The sequence below is a fragment of the Siphateles boraxobius genome, unplaced genomic scaffold (genome assembly GCF_051911475.1).
Source record: "Siphateles boraxobius isolate OS27281-9 unplaced genomic scaffold, OSU_SipBor_1 12, whole genome shotgun sequence".
NCBI lineage: Eukaryota > Metazoa > Chordata > Actinopteri > Cypriniformes > Leuciscidae > Siphateles > Siphateles boraxobius.
The window spans coordinates 23536782-23564132 of NW_027508722.1; the positions used below are offsets into that span (position 1 = coordinate 23536782).

At 41.3% G+C, this 27351-nt stretch overlaps 1 protein-coding gene across 2 annotated transcripts in view; it reads left to right on the forward strand.

Moving 5' to 3' along the window:
• Positions 1–27351, forward strand: part of znf804b (zinc finger protein 804B) — a 131478-nt gene that overhangs the window by 11852 nt on the left and 92275 nt on the right. Inside the window, exon 1 of one of the 2 annotated variants that reach the window (XM_077213962.1) lies at positions 14345–14402. The exons of the other annotated variant lie outside the window; for it this stretch is intronic. The gene's annotated coding sequence lies outside the window, so the exon portion shown is untranslated. Of the gene's footprint in view, positions 1–14344; positions 14403–27351 lie in introns of those variants that run through there. 2 annotated transcript variants of the gene reach the window in all.

Genomic DNA, 27351 nt, shown 5'->3' on the forward strand with positions numbered 1-27351 from the left:
GCTGTCACGAGGAGTACTAGTTCGGGGAACCAGGTCCGGTTGGGCCAGTAAGTGGCAACCAGAATGACCTGCTCCTCGTCCTCCCTGACCTTTGCGCAAGGTCTGCACAAGAAGGCACACTGGGGGAAACGCATACTTGCGGCCCTTCGGGCCAGCTGTGCACCAGAGCATCCGTGCCGAGCGTGCCCTCGGTCAGGGAATAAAACTGGGCGCAATGGGTCGAGTCGTGAGAGGCAAACAGATCTATCTGTGCGTCCCCGAACTGGTCCCAAATCAGCTGAACCGACTGGGGATGGAGTCGCCATTCTCCAGGGAGTGGCTGAAGCCGTGAGAGCTCGTCGGCTGCACAGTTCAGGACTTCGGGAATGAAAACTGCTCGAAGCGACCTCAGATGCTTCTGACTCCATAAGAGGAGGTGGCGGGCGAGTTGCGACATACGGCGCGAGCGTAGACCACCTTGACGGTTGATGTACGCTACTGTGGCGGTATTGTCTGATCGGACTAGTACGTGTTGACCCCTGAGCAACGCCCGGAAGCGGTGCAGGGCAAGGCGTACTGCCAGCAACACGAGGCAATAGACATGCCATACTGCTCAACACTACATGCAAGAATCACTGAGCTTCAGGAGCAACCTTGCTCAACACCTAAGTGTGAAGAAATTCACTGAACTTCAGGAGCATTTCTGCTCAACACCTGGTGTGATAAATCTCACTGAATTTTTCAGGAGCATTTCTGCTCAACATGAGAGTGTGACAGCATGTCCATTGCGCATGGCGCCCCAGCCCGTGGAGGCATCTGTTGAGACAACAACATGCCGGGAAGCTCGTTCCAGGGGCACTCGGACCCATAGAAAACTGAGGTTCGACCACGGGGTGAGTACTGACGGCAGGTCGGAGTAACTGGTACTCGGAGGGTGCCGTGTTGCCATGCCAACCTCGGCACTCGGTCGCGAAGCCAAAGCTGAAGCGGTCTCATATGAAGCAATCTGAGCGGCGTACCGCGGCTGCAGATGCCAAATGCCCCAGTAGCCTCTGAAAAAACTTCAGTGGAACCGCACTCTTGCGCTTGATAGTCTCAGGCAAGTCAGCAATGGCTGAGTGGAGAAGGCGACCAAGTCCATACCGAGAAAAGAGCTCCTCTGCACGGGGCAAAGTTTACTCCTTTCCCAGTTGACCCGAAGGCCCAGACGACCTAGGTGCCGGAGCACTGGGTCCCTGTATTCGCAAACCTGGTCTCAGGAGTGAGCTTAAGACAGCCAGTCACCGAGATAGTTCAGGATGCTAACCCCAAGTTCCAATGGAGGAACAAGGGCTGCCTCAACAACCTTGTGAAGGTGCGAGGAGACAGGGCTAGCCCGAATGGGAGAACAGCGTACTGATATGCGGGCGCCCTGACAGCAAACCGTAGGTATGGTCTGAGTCGAAGGAGAACGGAGACATAAAAGTAGGCGTCCTTCAGGTCGATCGCTGCAAACCAATCCTGTGGCCGCACACATCCAGAAATGTGTTTGGCCAGGAGCATCTTGAACGGCAGCCTGTGAAGGGAGCGGTTCAGATGCGTAGGTCCAGGATTGGCCGTAACCCGCCAGACTTCTCCGGGACAATGAGGTAGGGGCTGTAAACCCGGACCTCATTTCGGCTGGATGGAGTCTCAATCGCACCCTTCGCCAGTAGGGTAGCAACCTCCGCTCTCATGATAGGGGCATGGCCATCGACCAAAGTGGAGCGGACTCCCTTGAAGCGGGGAGGAGACCGTGCGAACTGAATCGCATAGCCGAGCTGATGGTTCCTGTGCCAGGCCCGGGTGAATGGGCGGGGTTGGAACCGTGGGAGGGCGACTTCGGCGGTGGGCAGACTGAGGGATATGAGCGGACGGCGGGGCTGTCGGGCAGAATAACCTGGGAGACCTGGGAGATGGGGGTGTCGAGCAGACGGGTCCGCCCGACATCGTGCACATCAGACCGGTCAGCCCCAGAATGGTGAACATCACCTGACTCCGAGAGCGTACGGCCACTTTCGTCGCTCGGAGAGCAAGGTCAGTGGCGGCGCGCAGCTCACTGAAGAGCCTCGGGTCAGTCCCGCCCTCCTGCATGTCCATGAGCATCTGGGTCAGGTGGACCAGCAGAACGGTCATGGGATGCACTGAGGCGGCTGCCTGTCCGTCCTTTGGCACTATAGGATTTCGCCACAGATTAGTGTAGACGAAAAGAACTATTGGCTTTTGGCGGGTGCTTAGGATTGCGCCGTGAAGCACTCTGAGGACACAGTAGCATGGCAACAGAGCGTTCAACCGGGGGGACCCCAGTGTACCCATGGGCAGCGGCCCCTGAGGGGAGGAAAGGCGGATGAGACCAACGAGCGGACCCGTGATCTCATCATGCACGTCCGGGAGGAAAGATATTGGGGTTTGCCGTGGACGCGGGTCGGCGGCCTCACCCAAAAACCAATCGTCCCGGGAAAGCATGGCCGTCATCTCCGGATCAGACTCAGGCACAGCCGTATGCGCACCAGAGGGTGGCAGCTGTGACGAGTCGCCATTTCCAGAAGAATCAAGCCCACCTAGTGATGCTGCTACAGACACCGCATCATCCTCTGTAGCTTCAAATGAAAACACACGGGCCACCCGAGGGTAGACTCGTGGAATCATCAGTTCGCTAGCGGGCACCTTCATTAAAGAGGGGGGCTGGGGTCGCGGACACAGAGTCGGCGCCTTGTTCCTGACCAACACCCTCAGGTCACCCTGGCCACCAGCCGAAGATCGGGGGGTGGATGAGGGCACTCTCACTCTTGCGAGTTCACAGAGTTTCGACCTATATATGACGCGATGATCACATTCCCAGCGAGAACATGAGTCACCCACGAGCGCTGTTCAAGCATGACCAAAGCCCAAACACACTAGACAGCGCTCGTGCCCATCAGAGTCCGATACCAGTCCGCTGCAACCAGAAATGCACGGGCGAGCCGTCTTTAAAAAGACATGCCGCGTGCGAGCTGTTTTATGAGAGGAGAAAAAAACTCTGCGATGTTGAAGCGCACAGGGAGACACACACACTGGCAGATCACTGCACAGATCAGCAGGCACTGTGAGCTCGCTGCAGATCGCCGTCACACCAACACCGGAGAGAGAAGCTCGTCTCGTAGAGCGAAGTCAGAGATGACTGTGGAGTGAAGAAATACTCTTGGCTCCGAAGCGAAAACATATCTACATATTGCCGGTTTCCTCCTTTTATACCCACGAGGTGGGGCGGAGTTACGCTATGCAAATTCCGCCGACCCATGGCATTTCTTTGCCATTGGCTCGTTTTGTAATACTCGAAGTAGATAGGTGTTCTAAGCGAAACCCCATTCGTCGTCATCCGACATAACTCGGAGTGACAACAAAAGGGAACTCTGTTTTATTTATTTCACAGGAATATATTTTCATTACTGTTTACCTGAAATGTATAAACATGTAAAACATCTCTAAAGTCTAAGTCTAAGTATTTAATTTTACCTGAAATGTACAAACATTGTTTTTGTTTATAAAACATTTCTAAAGTCTAAGTCAAAGCGCTAAACGGCTCTCAAACACATTATTTAACAGGGTATTTCATTTTATATTAATATAATTGCTACTGCCTTGTAACATTAATGAATACAAACTATAAACTCATGTACAACATAGCTATTCTAGACATACACTTTCTTCTTTCAATTCAACAATGTAATTTTTTTTGTGTAAAACTCAAATTTGAACTTAAAAATTAAAAACTAACTTTAAAACCTTAAAACATAATTTAAAACCACTCAATCATTAAAAAAATTCTAAATTAATTTGAAAAACAAATCATAAAATAGTAATAAATAATAAATTCAATTAATTCTTCTTCCATGTTGCGATCTGCGATTATTGATGAAAAATAAGCTCTGTACATATCATTCCTAGTTCCACATTTGCATTAATGATGCTATAGACCTTACGTAGCCCTGCCCCTTTTCCTCTCTGCGCTCGTTGTCTTTTGTCTTTCAGTCTGTATTTTCATAGCGATCTTGCGTATTTATGAATGAACGGCTCGTTTTAAAATCTTCCCGGTCTACTGACATTTGTTAAGACATCTGCTTTAAAGATTACAATCCTCGTGATAACTTTCGTTAACTTTAAATTAAGTAAATCCACTTCAAAAGCTAATTACTCCTGGACAGCAATGCCATAGAAATATACAAAACAACCGCAAAAACGGAAGTTCAAAGACAATATTCTAAAGATGGCTGCCCTCCTTTCTCCAAAGAACGTATATTGCCGTACGTTCTTCTATACTCTTTGCTTTCCGTGGTGCATAAGGTCTATAAGGCAAACCGGAAATTGTAATGCGTGCGGCGCACGCGATTTCTCGTGCGCACGCAATAGTTTTCTCGTGCGCACGCAATAGTTTCTCATGAGCACGCGATACGTTTCTCGTACGCACGCAATAGTCTTTATTTTTTATTTTTTTGCAAAGGTCCCCTCAGGGGCTCCATAATTATGTAATCAATTACAACATTTCTCATTGTATGGCACCTTTTTTTGGCATAAAGAGATCCTTTAAAATTGAGTCAAGAACTCTACTAGGGTTCTATATTGAACCACACTGAAACTTTTTCTAAGAGTGGTAATGTATGGTACCAATATATTGTGTATCACCTAGTATGCTTACATCTCAACTTACTCTATTTCTTCCAATTCTATGCGTTTTTATTCTTGATTTGCGTGTCAAGATAAATTATTGTATTGTGAATCACAGATATGTTTGCATGTTGTTGTTGTGACTGTATGCATGAAGTTGTTGTGTGGAGCTCTAATTTTGAGTACAAAGCTGAGCAGGAGAAGCCATCCGTTGAGATTACTAATTAAAGCATGTACATTTTTCAGGCAGGGTGTACTGACATTTAGGCACACAGTAACCTGCAATAAACAAACTTAAATAGAGAGGTTTTCATACGAGTTATGCTATGTCACTGTCAATACAGCTGCTGATGTACTCGATGAACTAGAAGATTTCTCCAGAGAGAGTCTCTCTCTCTCTCTCTTTCTGTGTGTGTATTTTAGTGGGCGATGAAGAAAAAAAAAGTGAGAAGCTGCAGAATACAGTGATGGTACAACAAGCAAGCTCATTTTATTCAGCTGATAAGGCTGTAACGGGCTAAATTTAATACAGCGGAAACAAAATATTCCTCTGACATTTTGAGAGTGGAGGGAGGCTCATTCTCTGTGTTTTTCATCACTTATAAAACAGTAGAATGAGAGCTAGTGCTGCTTAATAGCAGAAATATTCATGCATTTCCTTTTTCTCTTCCTTCTTGCAGACCCCAAAATAAACTACACTTCAATTTACTGGGCCAATCCCAAACATTCCCTGGTCCAGCAAAACCATTTTGTCTCCACGGACACTTCACAGCAGCTGTTTTTAAGATCTCTCTTACGCACACGTTTCTGAGGAAACCCTTTCTCCTCAGTAGATATTTCAGTGATTATTAGTACATGTAGGGAACAGTAATTGCATTGTCACAGCAAGCACCACAAAATCATACAGTCTCACTAATCATCAGTTTAATTACTTAATCAATCACCGTATCTCTGCTCTGTTATCCATTAAGCATCCTGACTAACTGTGCTTGGAAATTCGTTGGCGGAAGTCTGGCTAAAAAATTTATTCTAATTCTAAAATCGGCCTTTACAAGTAAAACGGAATTACTTGCCAGTTGGCTGGTAACCAGTTTAATATTTTCATAGTGACACTACAAAAATGCAAAACATATAAAATATTGCCATCCCCAAATGTTTTAACTAAAGGGATAGTTCACCCAAAAATGAATATTCTGTCAGTAATAACTCACCCCCATGTTGTTCCATCCCCGTAAGACCTTCGTTCATCTTCGGAACACAAATTAAGATATTTTTGATTAAATCTGAGAGCTGGATCACTCCTCCATAGGCTTCTAAGGGATTGAAACTTGAAGGCCCCAAAAAGTTATGAAGATGAACGAAGGTCTTACGGGGATGGATGAACATGAGGGTTAGTTATTACTGACAGAATTTTAATTTTTGGGTGAACTACCCCTTTAACTAATGTGTAAAAAAAAAAAAAAAAAAATTTATATATATATATATATATATATATATATATATATATATATATATATCAGGGGTGTAATGTACACAAACATGATGGTCTGAACGTACCTCGGTATTGAAGTCACAGTTCGGTACTGGTTTGGTACAGCAGGGGGGAGTAAACTAAACACAAATTTGCTTCTTTTTTTTCTTTCTTTTTTTATTAAACTGTTTTTTTTAAACAAATATTGATATGTGTTTATATAAATTCTGTTAATAAAAAAAATTCTTAAAGGACAAGTTCGGTATTTTACACTTAAAGCCCTGTTTTAAGATCGTATCTGATGAAATCGAACGGTTAAGATTGAAATTTGGACACATGCTGCTGTCCCGAGACTTTTCGGTTTCGGTGTTAGTACCCCCTACCTCCACAATGGTTTCATATGGGCACTGGAAGAATCATTCATAAAACGCATTAAACTTTAGTTTACAAAGACGTGAAACTCACCGAGTGGTCTGGGGTGTTCACTGATATGCTCACACAAAAATCGCTGCAAAAGCTGCTTTCCAACAGGTTTTGTATTGGATGTTCTGTGAGGTACGTTACACTGTAAACATTTTTTCAAAGTTTATTCTACTATTTAACATGAAAAAGTTTGAACAACTAATGACCCTAAGTTGAGAAAACTCAAAAATGTTCTGCAGGTGGTTGCCTTAAACTTTTAAGTTTTCTCAACCTTTTTTTTTTTTTACAGTGTATTACTCTGCCACCGGGAACGGAAATGGGGTTGTTAGTATTCTTTCTGTAGTCTTCCAGTCGCGGTATCGTAGACTACGCTATCCAAACATTGGCAAAGGTGCATTATCGCCACCAACTGGGCTGGAGTGTCTATTCAAGCTCTCAACGGAAGAAAGTCTTTGTAAACTAAAGTTTAATGCGTTTTATGAATGATTCTTCCAGTGCCCTTATGAAACCATTGTGGAGGAGGGGGGGTGCTAACACAGAAACCAAAAATTCTCGGGACAGCAGCATTTGTCCAAATTTCAATCTTAACCGTTCTATTTCATCAGAAACGATCTTAAAACAGGGCTTTAAGTGTAAATTCCGAACTTGTCCTTTAAGGATAGAAAAAATCTATCTTAGCTAATGCTGTAAACTACATAGGGAGACCTTAATTACATATTAGTATAATATTAAAGGTTACAATTAACAAAAGAGCTCAAATGATTAAATTCAGTTACTATTTATTTTTAGATATAGCCTAATAATAACACTCATAATAATAATAATAATAATAATAACACACATAAAAAATACATGTTCTGTTAATTGCACAAAAGGCAAGTTTTGCATTAACTTCTTGAAATATAATAATTATGGTTGTCATAACTTTTCATGACAAATTTATTTAAGCAAACATTATATAATCAAGACATTACTCACAGGTTAAGTAAATATAATCAATATATATGAAATGCTCTCTAGTATAGAGTTCATTTCTCTTGCGAACTAACCTGCTGTCGACACTAAATTCCTGAGGTAAATGTAATGCTAAGTGAGATATTATTGTCAAGCTGTTTTATTGATGTCTTTCCGCAGTTGAAACACTGTTGAGAGATGTAAACATATCGATTGATCACCTCTTCTTCTTCTGCGCTTTTTGCTGGTAGCAAACAGTGTTGCATTGTCGGGCACGCCCCATTCTAGATCGGAGTGTGGATCGTACAGTTTGGTTTGGGACAAATACATGGACCGTTACACCACCATATACAGGGCCGGCGGAAGCACTGGGCAAACTGGGCAATTGCCCAGGGCGCCAGACAGTAGAGGGCCTTGCACCATGACGAGCACGAGTGTCTCAAATTTGTGAAGAACTATCTGCGATCAACAATACTTTTACATGCAAACAAACAATCCATTAGTAATCGGATTGACGGCTCAATCAAACTGAAAAGCCTTCATCTAAACACGTTAATCGGTTGGGGTGGTTTATTCCTTTTCTAATCCGATCGAAAGGACATGTAAACACTTGATCGGATTAAAAACCGAAACTGAAAGTTTTGCGCATGTGCAATGATGTGGAAATAGCATAATGACGTATGGCGCGCAGAATGAGCTGTTTCTTCCTGTTGAATAAAACATCATATAATGAAATATAATAAAATTCTCCTTTCACTCAGCGTCTGTGAAGTGGAGCAGGACAACGTCCCACCAGTCCTTGTTTCGGACTCTCATCCACAGACGACTGGTTTTGGGTGCGGGGAGGGGCATTTATGCTGCGTGATGATAAAATATATGGTAGCACGGCACAATGGTTCATATTATGACCAGAGACAGATATTAAGTCTGCTGTTTAAAACAAATAAAGAACCAATGTAGGAGAAAGTTATTATGTTATTACAAAATAGTTATTATGTGCAAACAGCGGAATATTCTGTATATTCATGCAGTGTGAGCATGTAAAAAAAAATCTATTCCGATTTGAAGCTTGTGACATATAAACACACACATCAACACAATCATTTTATTTATTATTCATGTAAACACTACGTTCGGATTCATCAATCGAAATTAATTCAGTCCGGTTGAAAGGTGTGCATGTAAACAGATAGTTTGAATGGATTGGCCGAAATTTCATTTGAGCACCAAATCTGTCGCAAATATGATTACAGGAGTAATCTTCACAGCAACCAAGGCAAGAAAGGTCCTCTTTTAAATTGTGAGTCAACTAATTCATTACACCTGTTTTAAGTCAACAGTAGTGGTCAATATGTGATCAATTTAAATTTTTTCTCTTAAACATTTGAACGCAAGGGGCATATTCATATTTTGCCCAGAAAGCTGGATTGTCTCAGCCCGGCCCTGCCCATATATATAAACCAAAATGTGACCTGATGTCATGCAACTAAATGAGAGTCTCTATTAACCTAATCAAAACACACTCAAGCAGACTCTTAGGAAATCTCCTGTTTGTGTTAATTGCATAAGTGAACAGGGTTGCCCTCAAATGAACTGCAGTGGCACAAGTTTCGGCAGTAGCTTTAACTTGTGCTGCATGTTTGTTGATTATAAACTATATGATTAGAAGTGCTGCTCATTACCCACTTCACACTGTGTTATTAAGCTCCTTCATTCATCATAACTTGGATTTATGATCTCCTGCAGAGATTGAATGCACGATTGCAAGGTTTTATACAGTCCTGTTTGCCGCTCAACACTTAGCACCCTGATTCCATTTCTATCTAATTTTTGTGTGTATGTGTGTATGTGTGTATGTGTGTGTGTGTGTGTGTGTGTGTGTGTGTGTGTGTGTGTGTGTGTGTGTGTGTGTGTGTGTGTGTGTGTGTGTGTGTGAGACATGCCCTTAATCACAATCCTGTCTGAACAGCATGATGAAGAAAGAATTCTATTAAAAAAAACAACAACAACACAAAGGTAAACACAGATAATTAATTTCTTTGGCCTCTTATCAACTTACCCTCTTTAATTCTTTATCCCCCCTCCCCCTCCTAAACACACTAGACTCACAACTGGCTGCTGTAACTTCCAGTAACATCTGTAATTATGGTCTGTGATAGTAAACGTTTGTAGTGACGTCCCTACATGGGCGTCTGACAATTGTTTTATTATTTTTATTATTACCTTTGCAGTTTGGTTATATTTATCATTATCAAAGTAATGAGAACATGAAGTGAACTGTACAAAACATAGTAGAAGCATATGATCTATAAACTGTAAGTAAAAGTAAAGAAAGTATTGTTTTATGTTTTTAATATGTCGTGTTTAGGGATATTGATTTGTTGAAATTTGTATAGGCAATTACTAGCAATTATTTAAAATACAAGATATATTTGAATGTTAATACCACCAAAAGCATGGAGTATTCATTTTACAAACTGTATTTTTATGGCTTTCAAAATTAACATGTTCATTTAAGATATTAATTAAAGGTACACTATGTAACTGTTGGCCCTCTAACTGTTAAAAACAAAACTGCATGCATTTTGTGGAAGAACATTGTTTTGGTTGTGCTTCCGCTATGTGTGACTGTGCGCCTAATATAAAGTGGGTCCATATTGTTCAATTTACTGTCCGGATCACTCATAACTACCAAACAACTAGCTACCAAACAACTTTTTGCATTTGTACATTTGTAAACATTTGTGCATTAGTTAATATATTAGAATTGAAGTTTAATGACAAATGTATATTAACAAAAAAGCTTTTAATAATTGTATAACATCTGTTAAAGTCTTTTGTAGATTTGAAGAAGTGCATGATCATATGAATAGAACGTTTAATGACATTTGTAAGCATATCAATTTCCATTAAATAAATATCTGTTAATAATTATGTAATATTTAATAAGTTCATAGTAAACATTAACAAGCACATTATCTCATTTTTTCTCAGCTTTGTAATATATCATTTTGAAGACATGTCTCCACGGGCATGTTTTTTTTCCAGTGCTCCTGGGTTCATATCACACTTAATATTTTCTCACACAACATGTGTGTTTTAATCACAGCTTTTTAATTATACCTGCCTTTATATATTTTAGAAAGGGGCTCACTTGCAAGGAACTTGTCATATTTGGAAGTCTTGGCATCAAAAAGATTAAAAACTACTTCTTAAATATACAATACAGAGTTTCTAAATTTAATTAATTTGTGCATCATATTCAAAATAGATAGAAATAAACCTTGTCCAAGTGTTTTTGTTTTTAGTAGTTTGCGAGACCCAGATTGACAAAGCTAACTGACTCTGCAGCAAGTGTGAGCTAATTCAACTAGCAACAGTTCCTAAATTGGGCCAATATTCATATATTTAATGTATTTGTATCCTCATTAGTCATTTAAATATGATGCTGTTTTATTACATGTTGCTGATTTTATTACATATTATGCTGGCAGTATAATACATTAGCAGTTTGCTGTGATAAGAGATTGACTCACAGTTATCCATGCTGGCGTGGAGGCATCCACTAGACCACAATGCACTACTTCGGGCATAGTCATACTCATGGGGTCAAGGTTACGGTGACAGCAGGATCCTGGAGGGTGTGATATTCTCTCTTTGCATGTCTGTTTTTGTCTGTGTGTTTTATATATTCAGTTCTGTCCTCATTTCTAAGTCAGTTTAATTATTTATTTACATTCTATGTTTTTGGACTGAGGTCAGTCGACAAGGGCAAACAGAAAGTGGCAGCGTCTGACCATGAGAATAAGCAGTGGTCTGTTTAGGATGCGCACACCTGTGGAAACCCTCCTCTGAATGGAATCAAGAAGCAAACAGGAAAGGGTGTATGTTTTGTTTTGACATGTGCATGCATTTGTGTGTCTGTTGACACGGTACATGCTTGAAGTAAGAAGGTCGGAAGAGTTGCTGTCTTCTGCACTCCACAGAAATGTTCAGGGTCCAGACGAAGTTTGTATCTGAATGGCATTTGGGCTTTGGGGCAATATATTTTCTCTTGTTTACAGCTTGAATGGATTTAGGTGACATCCTGTTTGTGCAAACGTCTTATGCTTATGTGTGAAAGTGAATAGGTTTATGTGTTTGTTTGTTTGTTTGTGTGTGTGTGGGTTCTTTGATCTGAACAGCATGAATAACCAAAATAATGAGGCAAAATAATTCTTATGTGGCCAGAAGCCAGCTCTTGTCAATCTGCCAGACTCACTGCTTTGATAATATCTGTATACAAAATATTTTACCATACAGCTCCCATTTAGCCCTTTCCACATCTACAGGTGCAGTATAGCACTGAGCCATGGCTATTTCACTGTTTGCCAATTTTAATGGCAAATAATCATATTTACTGAAAAATTGGGAAATTATATTTACAGTATATGTATTCTTATTATATTATATTTATTTTATTATATTTTCATGTTTATTTTGTAATTTATGTTGTTAATGAAATAATATAAACACATGCAAACCTTTTTGTTGAAATATTCAATAGACAGATCAATTTAAAAGTATCTATTTTTTATTAAAAAAATATTATTTCATAGATTGTCATGCTTTGCTCAAACATGCTTCCGTTCTATCCAAATTTCTTATTCACAAACTCTGGGCTATTTGCCTGGCACAATTAACGGTGCGCAATTACAACCCATGGAAAGCAGATGGTAAACGGAAAAAGGTTCATGAAAGATGTTTGTTTAAATTTTCTATTGATCATGGCAGGAGTTATTTATAAAATGATGAAAAAAATAATAAGGAAGAGCTTTATAACTGGGCACGTATCCAGACGTGCAGTGTAGTGAACTCACTTACGGCATTTTAAACAATAAGATGCCTGAAACGCAGTTGTGGAGGGATGCTGTACATTCTCCACAACCTACAGTAGCACAGAACCGGACAAAATGGTGCACATGCAAATGGCGATCAGCACTGATTTGTGGATGTATTTGCATTGTCGCCTGATTTGTAACAACGTTGTCGCCTGATTTTTAACAACGTAGATAAACTGCTCTCTCAGTGGGCACGATTCTCTCTTGGTAAATTTCCCCCGTGACTCCAGTCCACTTCTGTAAGGCTGCCTCTTAATGCAGCTGCTATTTTTATGTATGTTTAATTGATATGATTTAAATTCTTTTAATTATTAATGTTTATGAATACCTTTGAGAGTCAATTGATTAACTTAATTTAGAGAGAAAAGTGCTTTAGGCAAGGCATAAATATTCAATCAGATATACACTTACATGCGTGTATACATCTCTTTTGGTATGTGTTTGTTTGTGTGTGTGTGTGTGTGTGTGTGTGTGTGTGTGTGTGTGTGTGTGTGTGTGTGTGTGTGTGTGTGTGTGTGTGTGTGTGTGTGTGAGTGGGCGAGTCCGAGCATTTAAGTAAGTTGGAGAATCTTTGAGCACTCTTCAGTCTAAAGAACGTATCACCCTTTTTTGTCTGTGCCCGTGTTGATTGGATCTCTTCATGTGGGTGTGTGTCATTGCGCATATTTTCTCCCTCTGATGAGCTATTCAGTTATTCACAATACACTCATCAGGCTCACACAGATAAACCCTAACACAGTCATTACAACCAAATGTGTATGATTTGAGTGTGTGTGTGTGTGTAGACCACACTTTCTTTCTGTTTTTAATTTTTTTAAGACCAAGCAAGAGGAGTCCAACTTCCCCGTACACACACTGCCTTCGGCAAAATCACTCCATTTCTGGAAAAACAGCAAAATCCACTCCCAGCCCTGGCTTTCACTCCTAGACATACAAACATGCACCAGTATATTCACTTGCGGTAGCAGCAGTGGGTATTCAGCCTGAAAAAGCATAAAACAGCATTTTTGGTGAAACAGTTTTTTTTTATTTTTGGTATAATGCATCAGTGCCTCAGCATTTCAGTCGTCTGATAAGTCTCTGTGCTGTTCTCAAATGCACCACTTTCTCATTAAGATAAATAACCTGGCAAAAAAACCTCAGCCTTCATCTAGACTTTCAGTTTTGAATAATTCTCTCCCTCACACATCTGGCCTTATTTACGAAACACAAGCAGAATTAATTTCTGCATAAATCCATTCTGCGTGAATTGTCCTATTGAATTGAACGCAACAATTTACATAATAATGTTTTTTCAATGTGTTGACACACACATTCTATGTTTTCATTCATTACATAAGTAAAGCAGCGTAACTGTAACAGCACTCACGCTACGGCAATCATATCATAAATAAGAGTTGCCTATTGTGAATTGTTGTAATAATCCTATAATCTAATTTAAATGATGAGGATGATCACATTTACACTCAAATGGTAATAATTGATCTACGTGGAAATATCTAGATGCCAAAGTGTAGGTTTAGGTTTGTGTGTAGATTCAGTCAGATTTACTGAATAGAATGTGCTGTTTTTGTGCATCAAACACAACAAATGGTGTTTTTAGGGATATTGGTATCTTATAGATTATCAGATAAGTTTTTTATTATTTATTTTAATTAATTTAGAGGTACCAATATTGTATAGGTGTTACGATGTGGCTGAAGCAGAGGCAAAAAGCAGGATCCAAGTGCAGCAGGGGGTTTTATTTAAATAATCTAGAAACTAACAAATACAGACAAGTTAACCAGATTCTGGACAGCCAACATACAACACTACAACATTAAGAACTCACCAAGACTGAACAAGACACAGGGCTTAAATACATACTGGACTAACAACGAGACAAGGGACACCTGTGAACATTTAAACAATCAACCAATGACACAACAGACAGGGGAACACAAGGCAAGATCACATGACTAGAACAGGGGGTCACATGACAGACAAGAACCAGGAACCAGGAACAAGAAACAAAAACCAAACCGTGACTATAGGTATGTAATTAGTTCATGTTATTTTTTCCTCTGTTTTTTATTTTTAGATCTGTTGATATTTAGTAAATCTTAAAACTCTATAATGTTTAATACTGTTCATTATAATGCGGTGATAGCCTACCTACATTCTCATGTAGCATTTAAAATTTAGTTTTAATGTTTTAATATCTATATGGGCCAAAATGTTAATATTGCTGCATCCCTTTAATCACATAATTTTCCCTGCAGTTTTCTTCCAAAAATACAAGCTGGAGGGTTTAACTCTTGCAAGAGAAGATGTTATTATTATTATTTTTATTAGTATGAAATCCCACTAAGAACTATCAGGCCTATGGAATCTCAGACAGCAGAGTTTCAGTTAATAAGAAAATATTTTGACTATGTTCAAAAGAAAATTAACTTAACTGTTTATATTTGATGCTCTCAATGTTGTGGCAATTTTTCCTCATGGTATCAAAAATGTGATTGAATATCTTTTTCAAGGTATTTTATTGAGGTTAGAAGTTCCACTATTGTGACAACACTGTTGTAAAATTTTGTGCTGGTAAAAATGTTTATAGTGCATTTGGGACATTTTCTGCTGAGTTCAGTTCATGATGCGTGGCAAAAATGGGCTGAGCGCTACAGCTGTACTTGCACCTACGCTTCTGCTTGTGCACTTGTGCAGTGTTAATATGAGAGTTTAAATAAATGCATGCTGCTTCCATGAGCAAAATAGAACCCATGGTTTTTAGAACACACACACACACACACACACACACACACACACACACACACACACACACACACACACACACACACACACACACACACACACACACACACACACACACACACACACACACACACACACACACATACACACACACACACACACACACACACACCCACCCACCAACGAGGCATGGACTCCTGAAGATGTTCTGTGTTATCTGGCACCAAGATTTTAGCATGATATAAAAGAAAATTCATCGGACCAGGTGACCTTCATCAACTGCTCCAAGGTCCAGTTCCGACACTCACGTGCCCATTGTAGGCGCTTTCGATGGTGGACAGGAGTCATCATTGATTGGTCTATGCATACCCATACGCAGCAGAGTGAAATGTTTTGTGACACATTCCTCTCATAACCATCATTAAAACTTTGTGTGAATTGTGCCACAGTAGACCTTCTGTTGGCTTGGACCAGATAGGACCAGGATAGCCTTAGTTACCCTCGTGCATCGATAAGCCTTGGGCGCCCAACACTCTGTTGACGGTTTGTGGTTTGTCCTTCCTCGGACCACTGTTGGTAAATTTCCACCACTGCTGACCGTGAGCAACCCACAAGGCTTGCCGTTGACCCTCTCTGACCCAGTCGCCTTGCCATAACAATTTGGCCGCTCAGGTCTTTATTCCTGCCCATCTCCTGCATCACACACACACACACACACACACACACACACACACACACACACACACACACACACACACACACACACACACACACACACACACACACACACACACACACACACACACACTTGATGCCCCAACTTAATTAGTGTATTTTTAGCTCCAGTTACATCATGTTGTTCTTTAAAGTGCATCAACTTTATTACAAGTTAATCACTTTTTTTTCTTCTTCAAACTGGAATTTATGAGTGTTTTCATCTCATCCATCATTGATCCCTATACAAATGAGGAGGAAGATTTCTGTTCGCACATCACTCTAAAGTATTGCACTTATAATCATTCTGGTGTGACTCTCTGCCCCCTCACATCCATTAGTAATGCCTGAGCATCCTGACTGATGAGAAGCTCTGTTCGTCAGGCCTGGGAACACTCCATCACACAGGGTGGGTGGCTGTCATTACCATAGATTACACGCTCCCATTCCCCTTAAGATTACCTATGTGTGTGTGCGGACGCATATGTGGAGGTGTTTGTATTCAGAGCTGTGGGTTTGTTTACTCATCAGCCCTCTGTGTGGATTCCATGCTGATGTTTTCTGCGAGGAAGATTGTGTCAGTAATGGGGCTGCACTCTGCACTGAAAACGTGGCATTTTCCAGAACAGCTCATATGACAATATCACTCTGACTCATCAGGGCAGGTGTCAGTAATACGATATAATTTGTATTGTAAAGTCACATCATGATGATGTGACTACCTATCACCCACCTCCCACGTTCATCTGTGGCCGCATAATAACCAGGACGACGGTAAAAAACACCTGCTCTGACACATTCAGGCATTCTGTATGTCAAAATATTCGCATAGAATGATTATATGTTATGTCACATTATAAGCAGTTTATGGCAGTCATTGATTCAAATCAGCATGAGATAAGAACCTGGGGCAGTGCTAATTTGATATCATCAGCACCGGTGTCACAGTCACATATTGAGGCTGTAATTTGAATTATCTGTCCTTCAATGCTGTCAGATAACTTCTTTATGGTAGTATTTGTGTCGCAGTTTCTACTGCAAGGTACTCCATATGCCTGTCAAGCTTGCGAATTGCTTTAAAATTCAGTGGAATCTGTGTGTGTTTGGATGTGTAGCCTATGCACTGTTAAAATACTGATATACTGCATAAATACTGCATAAAAAAATTCTATGTGGCCTTATAAAAGTTCTTCAAATTAACTATTTAAATATGACCCTGGATCACGGTTATATTTGTGTGAATAGCCAACAATACATTGTATGGGTCAAAATTATCAATTTTTCTTTTATACCAAAAATCATTAGGATTTGAGTAAAGATCATGTTCCATGAAGATATTTTGTAAATTTCCTACTGTAAATGTATAAAACATTTATTTTTGTGAGTGATTGCAGCACAATCGTGAACATAAATGGACAATTTTAAAGGTGATTTTCTCAATTTTTCGATTTTTTTGCACCCTCAGATTCCAGATTTTCAAATAGTTGTATCTCGGCCAAATATTGTCCTATCCTAACAAACCATACATCAGTGGAAAGCTTATTTATTCAGCTTCCATGTGATGTATAAATCTCAATTTCATAAAAATGACCCATATGACTGGTTTTGTCATCCATGGTCACAAATGTACTATTATGTGGCCTCAAATAGCAACACATATTTGTTTCTACATATTTGAAAAGGATAAAAAGAAGGTGGAACAGTATTGTAATGTATTAGGGATGGACAGATATTAAAACTTTCCAATAATGCTGATAAACTGATCATTTTCTAATATAATTATGTAAATACCAATAAATGGGTAATTTTAAAATTCTGTACTGTTTGGTCTAAATAAATAAAAAATTACATAAGCAAAGCAAAGCAGACTTGCATTATGCTGTCATATTATACATAAAAAATAGCTAATGGGAGTTGTCTATTGCAAAACAAATGGAAACATATACAGATGCTACTGTTATTAAATGATTAGTATTTTTTTAAAGTTCAGTTCTATAAAGTTATTTGAACTTAGGATTCATTTTAAATGAAGGACTCTCTGATTGTTGTTCATTTGGCTTTGCTGAGTGAGTGAATATGTAAATAGTTTTGCCATGTTCCTGTCTTCTCGGCACATGCTGATTAGATTCAGCATGTCCACTGCTCAGCAAATATATGTTTGTGTGCTGAATTCTTGACTCAGCAGAATAATTATAATGATCGGAATTGAATGTAACCTTATTAGTTGAGTGCCAAAACTTTCATAATGAGTGATAGAAGCCATTTTCCTATTTTCATACTTTATTTTTAAACCAGTAAGTCAGTCTTGTTTTTCCAAACAACTTTTTTTTTACAGTGTGTTGGCATAGTCATGCCTTTCCAGCATTCACTAATCCTTTATTCCTCCACTGTGAACATCCATTCCCTGCGAGGGCAGCCGGTAGATTCTAATTTGGTTTGTATTCCTTGGTCTTGTTTTAAAAATGTAAGAGCTGTCATAGTCATTTTGAAAGAGGAAAATGAAGGTGACAGTGTCAAGACACCAATTTAACGTGAACAGCCGAACAAATAATGTGACGGTGCAACAAAGTTGCATGGCCTGAGGCTCCTCTTATAAATACTTTGATTACAGTTTATCACATCCTGCATTAGGCCTATTATCTATATATGGAGGACTACAGTATATATTTCCAGCTGATTCTCTAGGTTGTTCCCTTTCGAAGGGAACTCAACAATACGTCATGGACGCTATGTGGAATGCCTCAGGCGTGACGGGTGTCTGAAATCACTATCAAATCACGTCAATCATATTGACCGGTGACAGCCCGTGAATCATTAGCGTGAATGATTAACGTGCGACCTGCAAGTATATAAGGGCGCCTTGCAAACATGACAAATCATCTCATCGTCTTACTCTTCAGGGACTGTTTGTATGAAACGCTACTCAAAGTTACGTCAAAAAGGTAAGAGTATGAAACGCAGATTGTTTTCGTAAGTGTGCCGACCCGTGTCCGAGGTTTCTGACACCGGCTGATACACACGAACTGTGCGTTTTTTGCCTGGGAGAAGAGCACCCACGGGAGGTTCTCGAGGGAGCCCTCTGTGCAAACTGCGAGTGTTTTTCTCTTAAAACGCTCCGCTCTCGTCTGGCCCTCTTCTCGAGTGAAGGGGGCTCAGCGTCTGGTCCTCATGGTGCAGGTCCCCATCGTGCCGAGGCCGAGCGGCGACTTACATCAATGTGCTTCCCAGATGGAGCTCATCGATCGCCTCGAGAGGGCTGTAAACCTCTCAGATGATTCGACGGCTGATGAGGGCGAACTGCAGGTCGATGGGGAAGATTACTCACCGACTGGTCCTGCAGTTGCGGCTCTTCAGGAACCCCTTCAGTCATCCTGCCCCGTGTATGCAGAGCTGTTGGATGTTATGGAGCACGCTGCTGGCAGGCTGCAGTTGCCTTGGCAGTGCGCTAGAGGAGAGACCGCTCGCAGGAGGCTCGATGATCGGTTTCTCCCCGGCCATACACCACCAGCTCAGGTGAGCCTTCCATTCCTTCCCGATCTTCACATGGAGATCGAGAGGGCATGGAAGAACCCATACTCTGCCCATATTCACCAACATCAGCGGGCCAGTTTCGCTGATGTTGAGGGGATCGGAGAGCATGGGTACGTGTCAATGCCGCCCATTGACGAGACGTTCGCGAACTATCTCGTGTCTGGGCGGGCAGCGACACTGAAAGCTCCAACCCTGCCATCCAACCCGCTGAAAACATGAACCGGCTCGTTTAAATGGCAGAGCATACACGGCAGTAGGTCAGGCCGGTGCTGCACTGCACACCATGGCGGTGTTGCAGGCATACCAGGCCGACCTGCTGGGGGATCTCGACCAGGGGGCAGGTATGTCCCCTGAGGCGGTGGCTGAGCTGCGCCGTACCACAGGTCCGGCTCTCCGGGCTACCAAGCAAACCGCTGCCGCGATCGGATGGACGATGGCGGCGAGGGTGGCCATGGATAGGCATCTGTGGCTAAATCTAGCCGGCATCAGGGAGAAAGAGAAAGTCTTTCTCCTCAATTCGCCAGTTTCGCCTTTTGAACTCTTTGGCACCTCGGTAGAGGCGGTGGTGGGGAAGTTCAGGGAGGCGAAGGCGCGCTCAGCAGCATTCAAGACCTGTATACCGCTGAGATCCGCATCCGCACCCGAGCAGGCGGGAGAGCCTGGCCACCCACGGTCTGAGGACCGTAGGGAGGGCCAGCGAGCCAGTGTCGCCTCTTGTGCGCCCCCTCCCCCAAGGAGCAGGTCGCAGAGGAGGCGTGACTCCCGCAACAGAAGAGATTTGAGGGAGGTTATCCAGCACAAACAGTAAGGGGTAAACCTCCCCGGAGGGTCACGAAATCTGCCCTCTCTCTTCTGACCCCCAGGTGTTCATTACATCAGGCCATGGGGATGGGCCTATGATGAGAACTACGTTCTGATGGTCCACCTAGGCTTGGTTAGTGGAAACGCCCCTTTCAGACATGTAAAGTGGCAGATCCCAGGTTCGTAAAGAACTATCTGGCGAGTCTTCACTTTGCACGCCGCAGGTGAGCTGCTGGTCTTTCAAAGAGTATTTTTTGTGTTCAAAAAATAAAAATGTACTCTTTACAGACCTCGTTCCCTGTATAGATTTATGGGGTCATGTCAAGGTAATAAGGTAAGAGAACTTTATTGGATTATCAGAGCCCTAAAGTTCTATGTTAGCAACTATGTTAGCCTTCGGGCTGTTAAGCCACCTCAGGGTAGAGTAGTTGGTCTCTCGCTTAGAATGTTTTACTTAGAGTGGTGACTGACGCTAGAGCTTCAGATAGATCTTATGTCCGGCCCATGGGACCGTTTTGACTTCTCGGAGTATTTCGCCCCTTGAGCTCTGTTTGAGTTTTTCATCAGGCTGAGCGATTCTGCAGCCCTTTGTATGGAATACATTCTTTAGTAGGCTGTGGCTCCTCCGAGCCCTCAGATAGATCTATACTCACCAGGGCCATTTTCTGGTAAGATTAATATTTCTTCCTCTGACCCTTCACTTTGTGAATGTAGGTTTCTGGCATCCCTGTATAACAGCCTCCTCCCATGGGAGTCGTTAGGCCAAGGCCCGCCCCCTTCTCTGCATTCTGGGGTGACTAGAGTAATGCAGCGTGGTGAAGAGGATGGTTTTTAGGACATGGTAGGCCTCAATTAGGCCTCTGTGGTATATAAGTCCTTTTTGAGCAGGGATAGGCCGTCTTTCGCTTCATGAAGAAGACTGAGTCCCCTGCCCGACCCTGCCGTGCAGAACGGGCCTACGGATTTAGGCCGCCAGTATAGGCTTCACTCACCTCGCTGAGCTACTGCTTGAGCGCTGGGTTGTAGCTGGTTGGCTTTCATTCAAGCCCCACTCCCCTAGATTGGCCTCAGATACATTTCTGTAACCCCTAGAGCCGCTGGCAGGCCCGCACCCTGGTAACCTAAGGTTGAGGTGTGAGTATCCCCCTGTGATACAGGGTAGGTCTGAGCACTTCACTCCCAGTTCTGTTTTATTCTACCTCGCACCACTATGGCTCGGGTCGAGTATGAAGTAAGCCTTCACTTCTTCTGTGGTCGAAGTACGCTCCCCTGAAGCCAGAGCATTGCCCTGAGCTGACGCACATGCATAGATGGTAGGCCCCTGACTAACTGGGGCCTCCGTTGAGGCAGAGTGGCATATGTTGTACTCCCCTTGTTTTAAGGGTGCTAGCTTTCTTGCGGAGTACACTGCCATGGGCAATGTGATTAGGCACCAGGATGCTGTAGGTGCTGTGTAAACAGCTTTTCTGCCAACGAAGGCTGCACCATTAGGTAGTAGGCCTCAGCAGGCCTCCTTGATTGGACAGCCTCCTAGAGGGCACTGTAGGCCAGCTCACTTTACGTGGTTGGCCTTGGTGGTTCGCGCAGTTGACTCACTGATGGGTAGAAGGCCTTAAACAGGCCTCCTCAGGGTGGGTATTTCGGGGTGAGTATGTTCCCCTGAATAGTGATTGGCTGGGGTACCTTCAGGTTCCCTAGCCACATTCCCTAGAAGGGACACTTTCTAATTGTAAGCTGTGGTTCCAGGCCCGGAGCTGGCCCAGGTAGGCCTTTCAAGTAACCATGTTTATGAAGGGTTTTCCTGTGAGGCTGTAGCTTGGGCTATGACCGTAGGGAATGCTGTCACTGACAGCCCAGTGTGACCTGAGGATGAGTGGTTCTAGCGTTTCATTTGAAGTTGCTGGTCCTGACAGTTGTCACTGCCCTTGGGCATGCACTCCCCTCAGCATGGCGGAGTGGGTATTTCGTTCCCCATAGCGTCGATGACGTATTGTTGTGTTCCCTTCGAAAGGGAACGTCTCAGGTTACGACTGTAACCTCTGTTCCCTGAGAACAGGGAACGAGACAATACGTCTCCCTGCCATGCCTCGGGGCTTGCCTACCGTACAGTCCCTTCAGACGATAAGGTGATTTGTCATGTTTGCAAGGCGCCCTTATATACTTGCAGGTCGCACGTTAATCATTCACGCTAATGATTCACGGGCTGTCGCCGGTCAATATGATTGACGTGATTTGATAGTGATTTCAGACACCTGTCACGCCTGAGGCGTTCCATATAGCGTCCATGACGTATTGTCTCGTTCCCTGTTCTCAGGGAACAGAGGTTACAGTCGTAACCTGAGACGTTTTAATCAGTCCGAGTCCTGTGCTATACGGTTCTTTAAAGACCCGCTTGGTATAAGAATTCTCTCAAGGCAAGGGTAAACTGATTTAGTTATTTCTCATTTTAATCAGAGAGATACAGAATCCTCAGACACGGTCTCATAAAAATGTCTGTCAGTCAGGTGAGTTTATGAAGGGGAATTACAGACAAGAAAACGCTGGTGAGGCAGTTTATGACGCTGACAAGCATAAAAGCGCTGATGATGGAATAGAATCACTAATCATCACACTTGTGTGTGTGTGTGTTTGTTTGTGAAGGACGGCTGTGTGTGGATATGTGCGTGCATTAATTTAACTTTGGCTATAAAGCGTACTTTTTGAAATTCATGTTGTTTGTGGGTGGTAAAGAGATGTTATGCTGTTTAATGTTCCAATTATTACCAACCCCACTTGGGATGCAAATAGGGTCATGGGAGAATATGGTGATTTTTTTTTTTTTAGCTGTAGGTTAGCTTCTCTTGCTCTTATGTAAATGAAGGTAATAACGTAGTCCAAAAGGTGAACTCAACTTGATGAGCAATCTAACCAAAAATTTCTAGTTTGCCTTTTAAAAATTAGGCAAATTTGACTTGTGGCGATATGTTACAGATTTGATTGTGTGTATAGAATTATTTGTGTTTTTGCAGTATCATATTCATATTTATGCATTTGTCAAATGCATTTATCCAAAACAACTTGAGTTCAATATGCAGAACTGTCATTACCTGAGTGCCTGAAAACTGCTGGTACTGTTTGCTAGCACTTCTATGAAGTAAGAGTCCCCACTCGTTTTTGAATTAACCAATAACCAATTCAAGCTAGATCTTACAGCCGAGAGATTCACACTTTATAAGAACTGTATTGCTGGACTTTGACAAGCTTGTGCGAAACAGGCACCTTATAACAACTTGACCTCAGTTTAGTTTAATTGTGTGATGATGGTGGAACCTAAACAATGGTTTCTACACCAAAAGGTTTGAGAACTGATGCCGTAGTAGAACCTGAGGTGGGATGTTTTTAACCCAGCCACTGTATAAGGACTAAACTTGCTTACCCAACAAGTTGGGTTGCTTACGTAAGGTGGTGCATTGCTGCCACATACATATTATTTTTCCACTCAATTATTTCGTAATAACAATATGTTATGTCGTTTAAACAATATATTTTCTCGTAATAACGAGATGTTATGTCATTTAAATTATATATTTTCTCGTTATAATTAATGGGTTGAAACTAAAATTGAAAACAACCATTTTTAGGTTATTTGGCAATCCAGCGCTGGGTAAATATTGGACAGAACACATGAGTTATTTTGACCCAGCTTATTGGGTTTTATACATTAACCCATATATGCTGGGTTGTTTGTTCACAGTGTCGGGTCAGTCAACCTGATATTGAAGGTTTTCATTTTAAATAATAAAAATTAAATAGTATAATAACACAAAATGACAGTAGACAAACGTTTCCAGCTTTAACCGGTTTGGCACAGACTACCCAACACTAGGTTACATTTACCCAGCGCTTGGTAGGTATTTGAGGGGAGTTCATCATTTGTTTTGACAGTAAAAATGACACAGCAGCTGGGTAAAAAAAAAAAAAAAAAAAAATATTAAAATATATTAACAAGCTGAACCTAACATTTGGGTTAAAAAATAACCCAGCATTTCTACAGAGTGACCCAGCACATGGGTAAAAGTAGTAATAATAACCCAATAAAATGACCCAGCAGGCTGAATCCAGCATTTGGGTTTAAAAAATAACCCAGCATTTTTAGTGTAGGCTACATATTTTTTCACGTTAAAATGACATTTTCTTGTTATAATGAGATATGTCATTGAAACAATATATTTTCTCATAATAACGATTTGACTGTCATAAAACCGTATGCTTTTCCAGTATAATCAGATACTAGATAGTTCAAATGATATATATATATATATATATATATATATATATATATATATATATATATATATATATATATATATATTGTATGTGACGTGAAAACACGGGTAATAGGCATTTAACACTGTCCGAGTTTGAAAAGTGGAAGCTTCAAATAATATAGTAAAATAACTTCCGCTGTAGCATGTATCAATGGCAGTGCCCATAGTACAGGATTGTTTTGATTTATTGATGTTGCTACAGTTCATCACAAATACTTAATCAAAACACATCAACCAGAGTTTATAATCATTAGTCGGGTATGATGAGAAAAATTTTGTCATGTTATTCCGCGCACAAGCCTGTCTGCACAATACTTGAGAGTCTGACCATCTTCTTCATTAAAGAAATGCAAGAATGGAATACAAACAACATAACATTGCGCAGCATTAGTATTAGCTAAGGTAATGCATTCCATAAAACATTAATTGTGAGTAAAGACTGTACAAATTACAATAAGAATGCTGCTTTCATGCACTTACTTTACTTTCCGATACAATCATCAAGTGTCAAATCAAGCTGAAGTCGTTCAAATAAAGAAATATTTCCATCCCAGAGTCGATTATTCAAAAATAACTGGTTTAATCATCTTAAACAAGTTAAATCCTCCGGGTCTGAGTGCAATGATTATGGATGACATTATATGTAGACAGATTGGAGATAAACATGCCGGTACAATAAAAACAATAACAATTAAAATTAGAAAAGTGAATTCCAGTTATTCCTTCGGGAATAACTCAAGCAGTGTGCAGATTGATCTCATGACTGTGGCGACACAGGCAGTGCTGGTAATCACCTCGTTCACTTAATGTTGCGCATTAAAATAGAAGATTTCACACATGGTAGGGTATTGTGTATAGCGCAACACCTTTGAAATACTGATGTTTATTGTCAAGTTCAACCGTTTAAAAAAAAAAAAAAATTATTGGCAACCACCATTAATGCAGGCGCTACAAATCAAAACTAAGTGGGATAGGCCCATGTAAAATGTGTAGTTTTTACTATATAATATCTCGCTATAACATATTGTTTTAATGACATAGCTGAAGAAAATATATATCGTTTAAACGGCATAACATCTCGTTATAACAACAAAACTGAGTGGAAAAATAACATGTATGTGGCAGTAATGCACCACCATACTTAAGTAACCCAGCATAATTGGTTACATTGACATTACATTTATTCATTTAGCTGACGCTTTTATCCAAAGCGACTTACAATTGCTATATATGTCAGAGGTCGCACGCCTCTGGAGCAACTAGGGGTTAAGTGTCTTGCTCAGGGACACATTGGTGTCTCACAGTGGATTCGAACCCGGGTCTCTCACACCAAAGGCATGTGTCTTATCCACTGCGCCATCACCACCCTTGTGGTTGGTTTATATTGCTTTATATTGCACCACCATGTAACTCAGCATAATTCCAGTTCCTGGGAAATATTTTAACATTAAAATAAATTTGATTCTATATCTTTATGAATAAAATCAAGAAACGTTAAATGCAACATTTCGCTAACTGACATCTCGTTGTTGCATAAAATAAAGTTACTTACAGCACAGTAATGACTTTATATATGTGTTGTATAGATTAAACGTACCTGTATTTCACAGAAGAAATGCAAATTAAGTCATGCTGAGGACTGCTTTCTTGAAGATGATGTAAAAAGCCTCTGCTCTGTAACTAAACAGCTGGGTTATAGTAAAACCGCTGCTGGGTTGTTACATCGAAGGATGGGTAAAAGGGTGCACTGTTTCCGTTGTCAGTGAGATTGACCCATACACTATAACCCAGCAGCTGGGTAACACAAAAAACTAGCAACACTGGAAAAATAACCCTCAAAAAGAGTAGGCTCAAGCCAGGATTTGGAAGAAAAAAATAACTCAGTTTTTAGAGTGTAGTTGAGAACACTGTACTTAGCTGAAAACTAGCATGCTGCATAGAACCGCTGAAGAATGTTTAATTATTCTGTGAGTACAAGATGCTCCTCAACCAACCGTGTGTGTGTGTGTGTGTGTGTGTGTGTGTGTGTGTGTGTGTGTGTGTGTGTGTGTGTGTGTGTGTGAAAACACCAGTTCAGTACATGCTTGTCAGTCTATATCAGTTTCTATTTGTTGTTAGTGTGGGAGGACGATTTTAGTGCCCGGCATCATGCCAATTCTTGATGTTCTTTCTCTGTCTCTCTCTCATACGCTCTATCTATCTATCTATCTCTATCTCTATCTCTCTCTCTCTCTCTCTCTCTCTCTCTCTCTCTCTCTCTCTCTAATACATTTGTGATGTTTTCTTGGAGCTCAGAGGAGGAATTGACACCTTTGATGCATTAGCAGGCAGAGCGCTCTGAAGCCCCAGATGAATGTCTAAAAGCTTGTGGACGAGTCTGAGGTATACGAGCGCATTATCAGTACACAGGAGACCCTGCTCTGCATCATGCCTCATTCTCAGCTCCCCTGACCTCACTAAACCTGCTATTTCACCAACCTCACTAAACCTGCTATTTCACCGGCCTCACCACTGCTGTTTTTCATCTATTTCTCTGCATCAGACCAACAGTTGGTCTAAACCCCACCATTTCCAAACATTCACTTATCGAAAAACAAATGACTGGAAATGACACAAAACAGTTTAAAATGTAACTCTCTTGTGAGTATACAGTAGCGCTAAAAACGTGTTTGCATGTTCACACAGCTATGTGTGAGTGCAATTCTTTTTGGTTTTAATAGGTGTGTGAGGTGACAAGGGAGGAAACCTCGATAGACTGGAATGATTGACAATATCATGGCTACAAAAGATGAGAAATGCAATCTATACAGGCAATGGCCCTTGTCTGCTTTGCTGACAAGAAAAGGTCCAATATCTCCTAGGTTAAACTTCAGGAAATCAC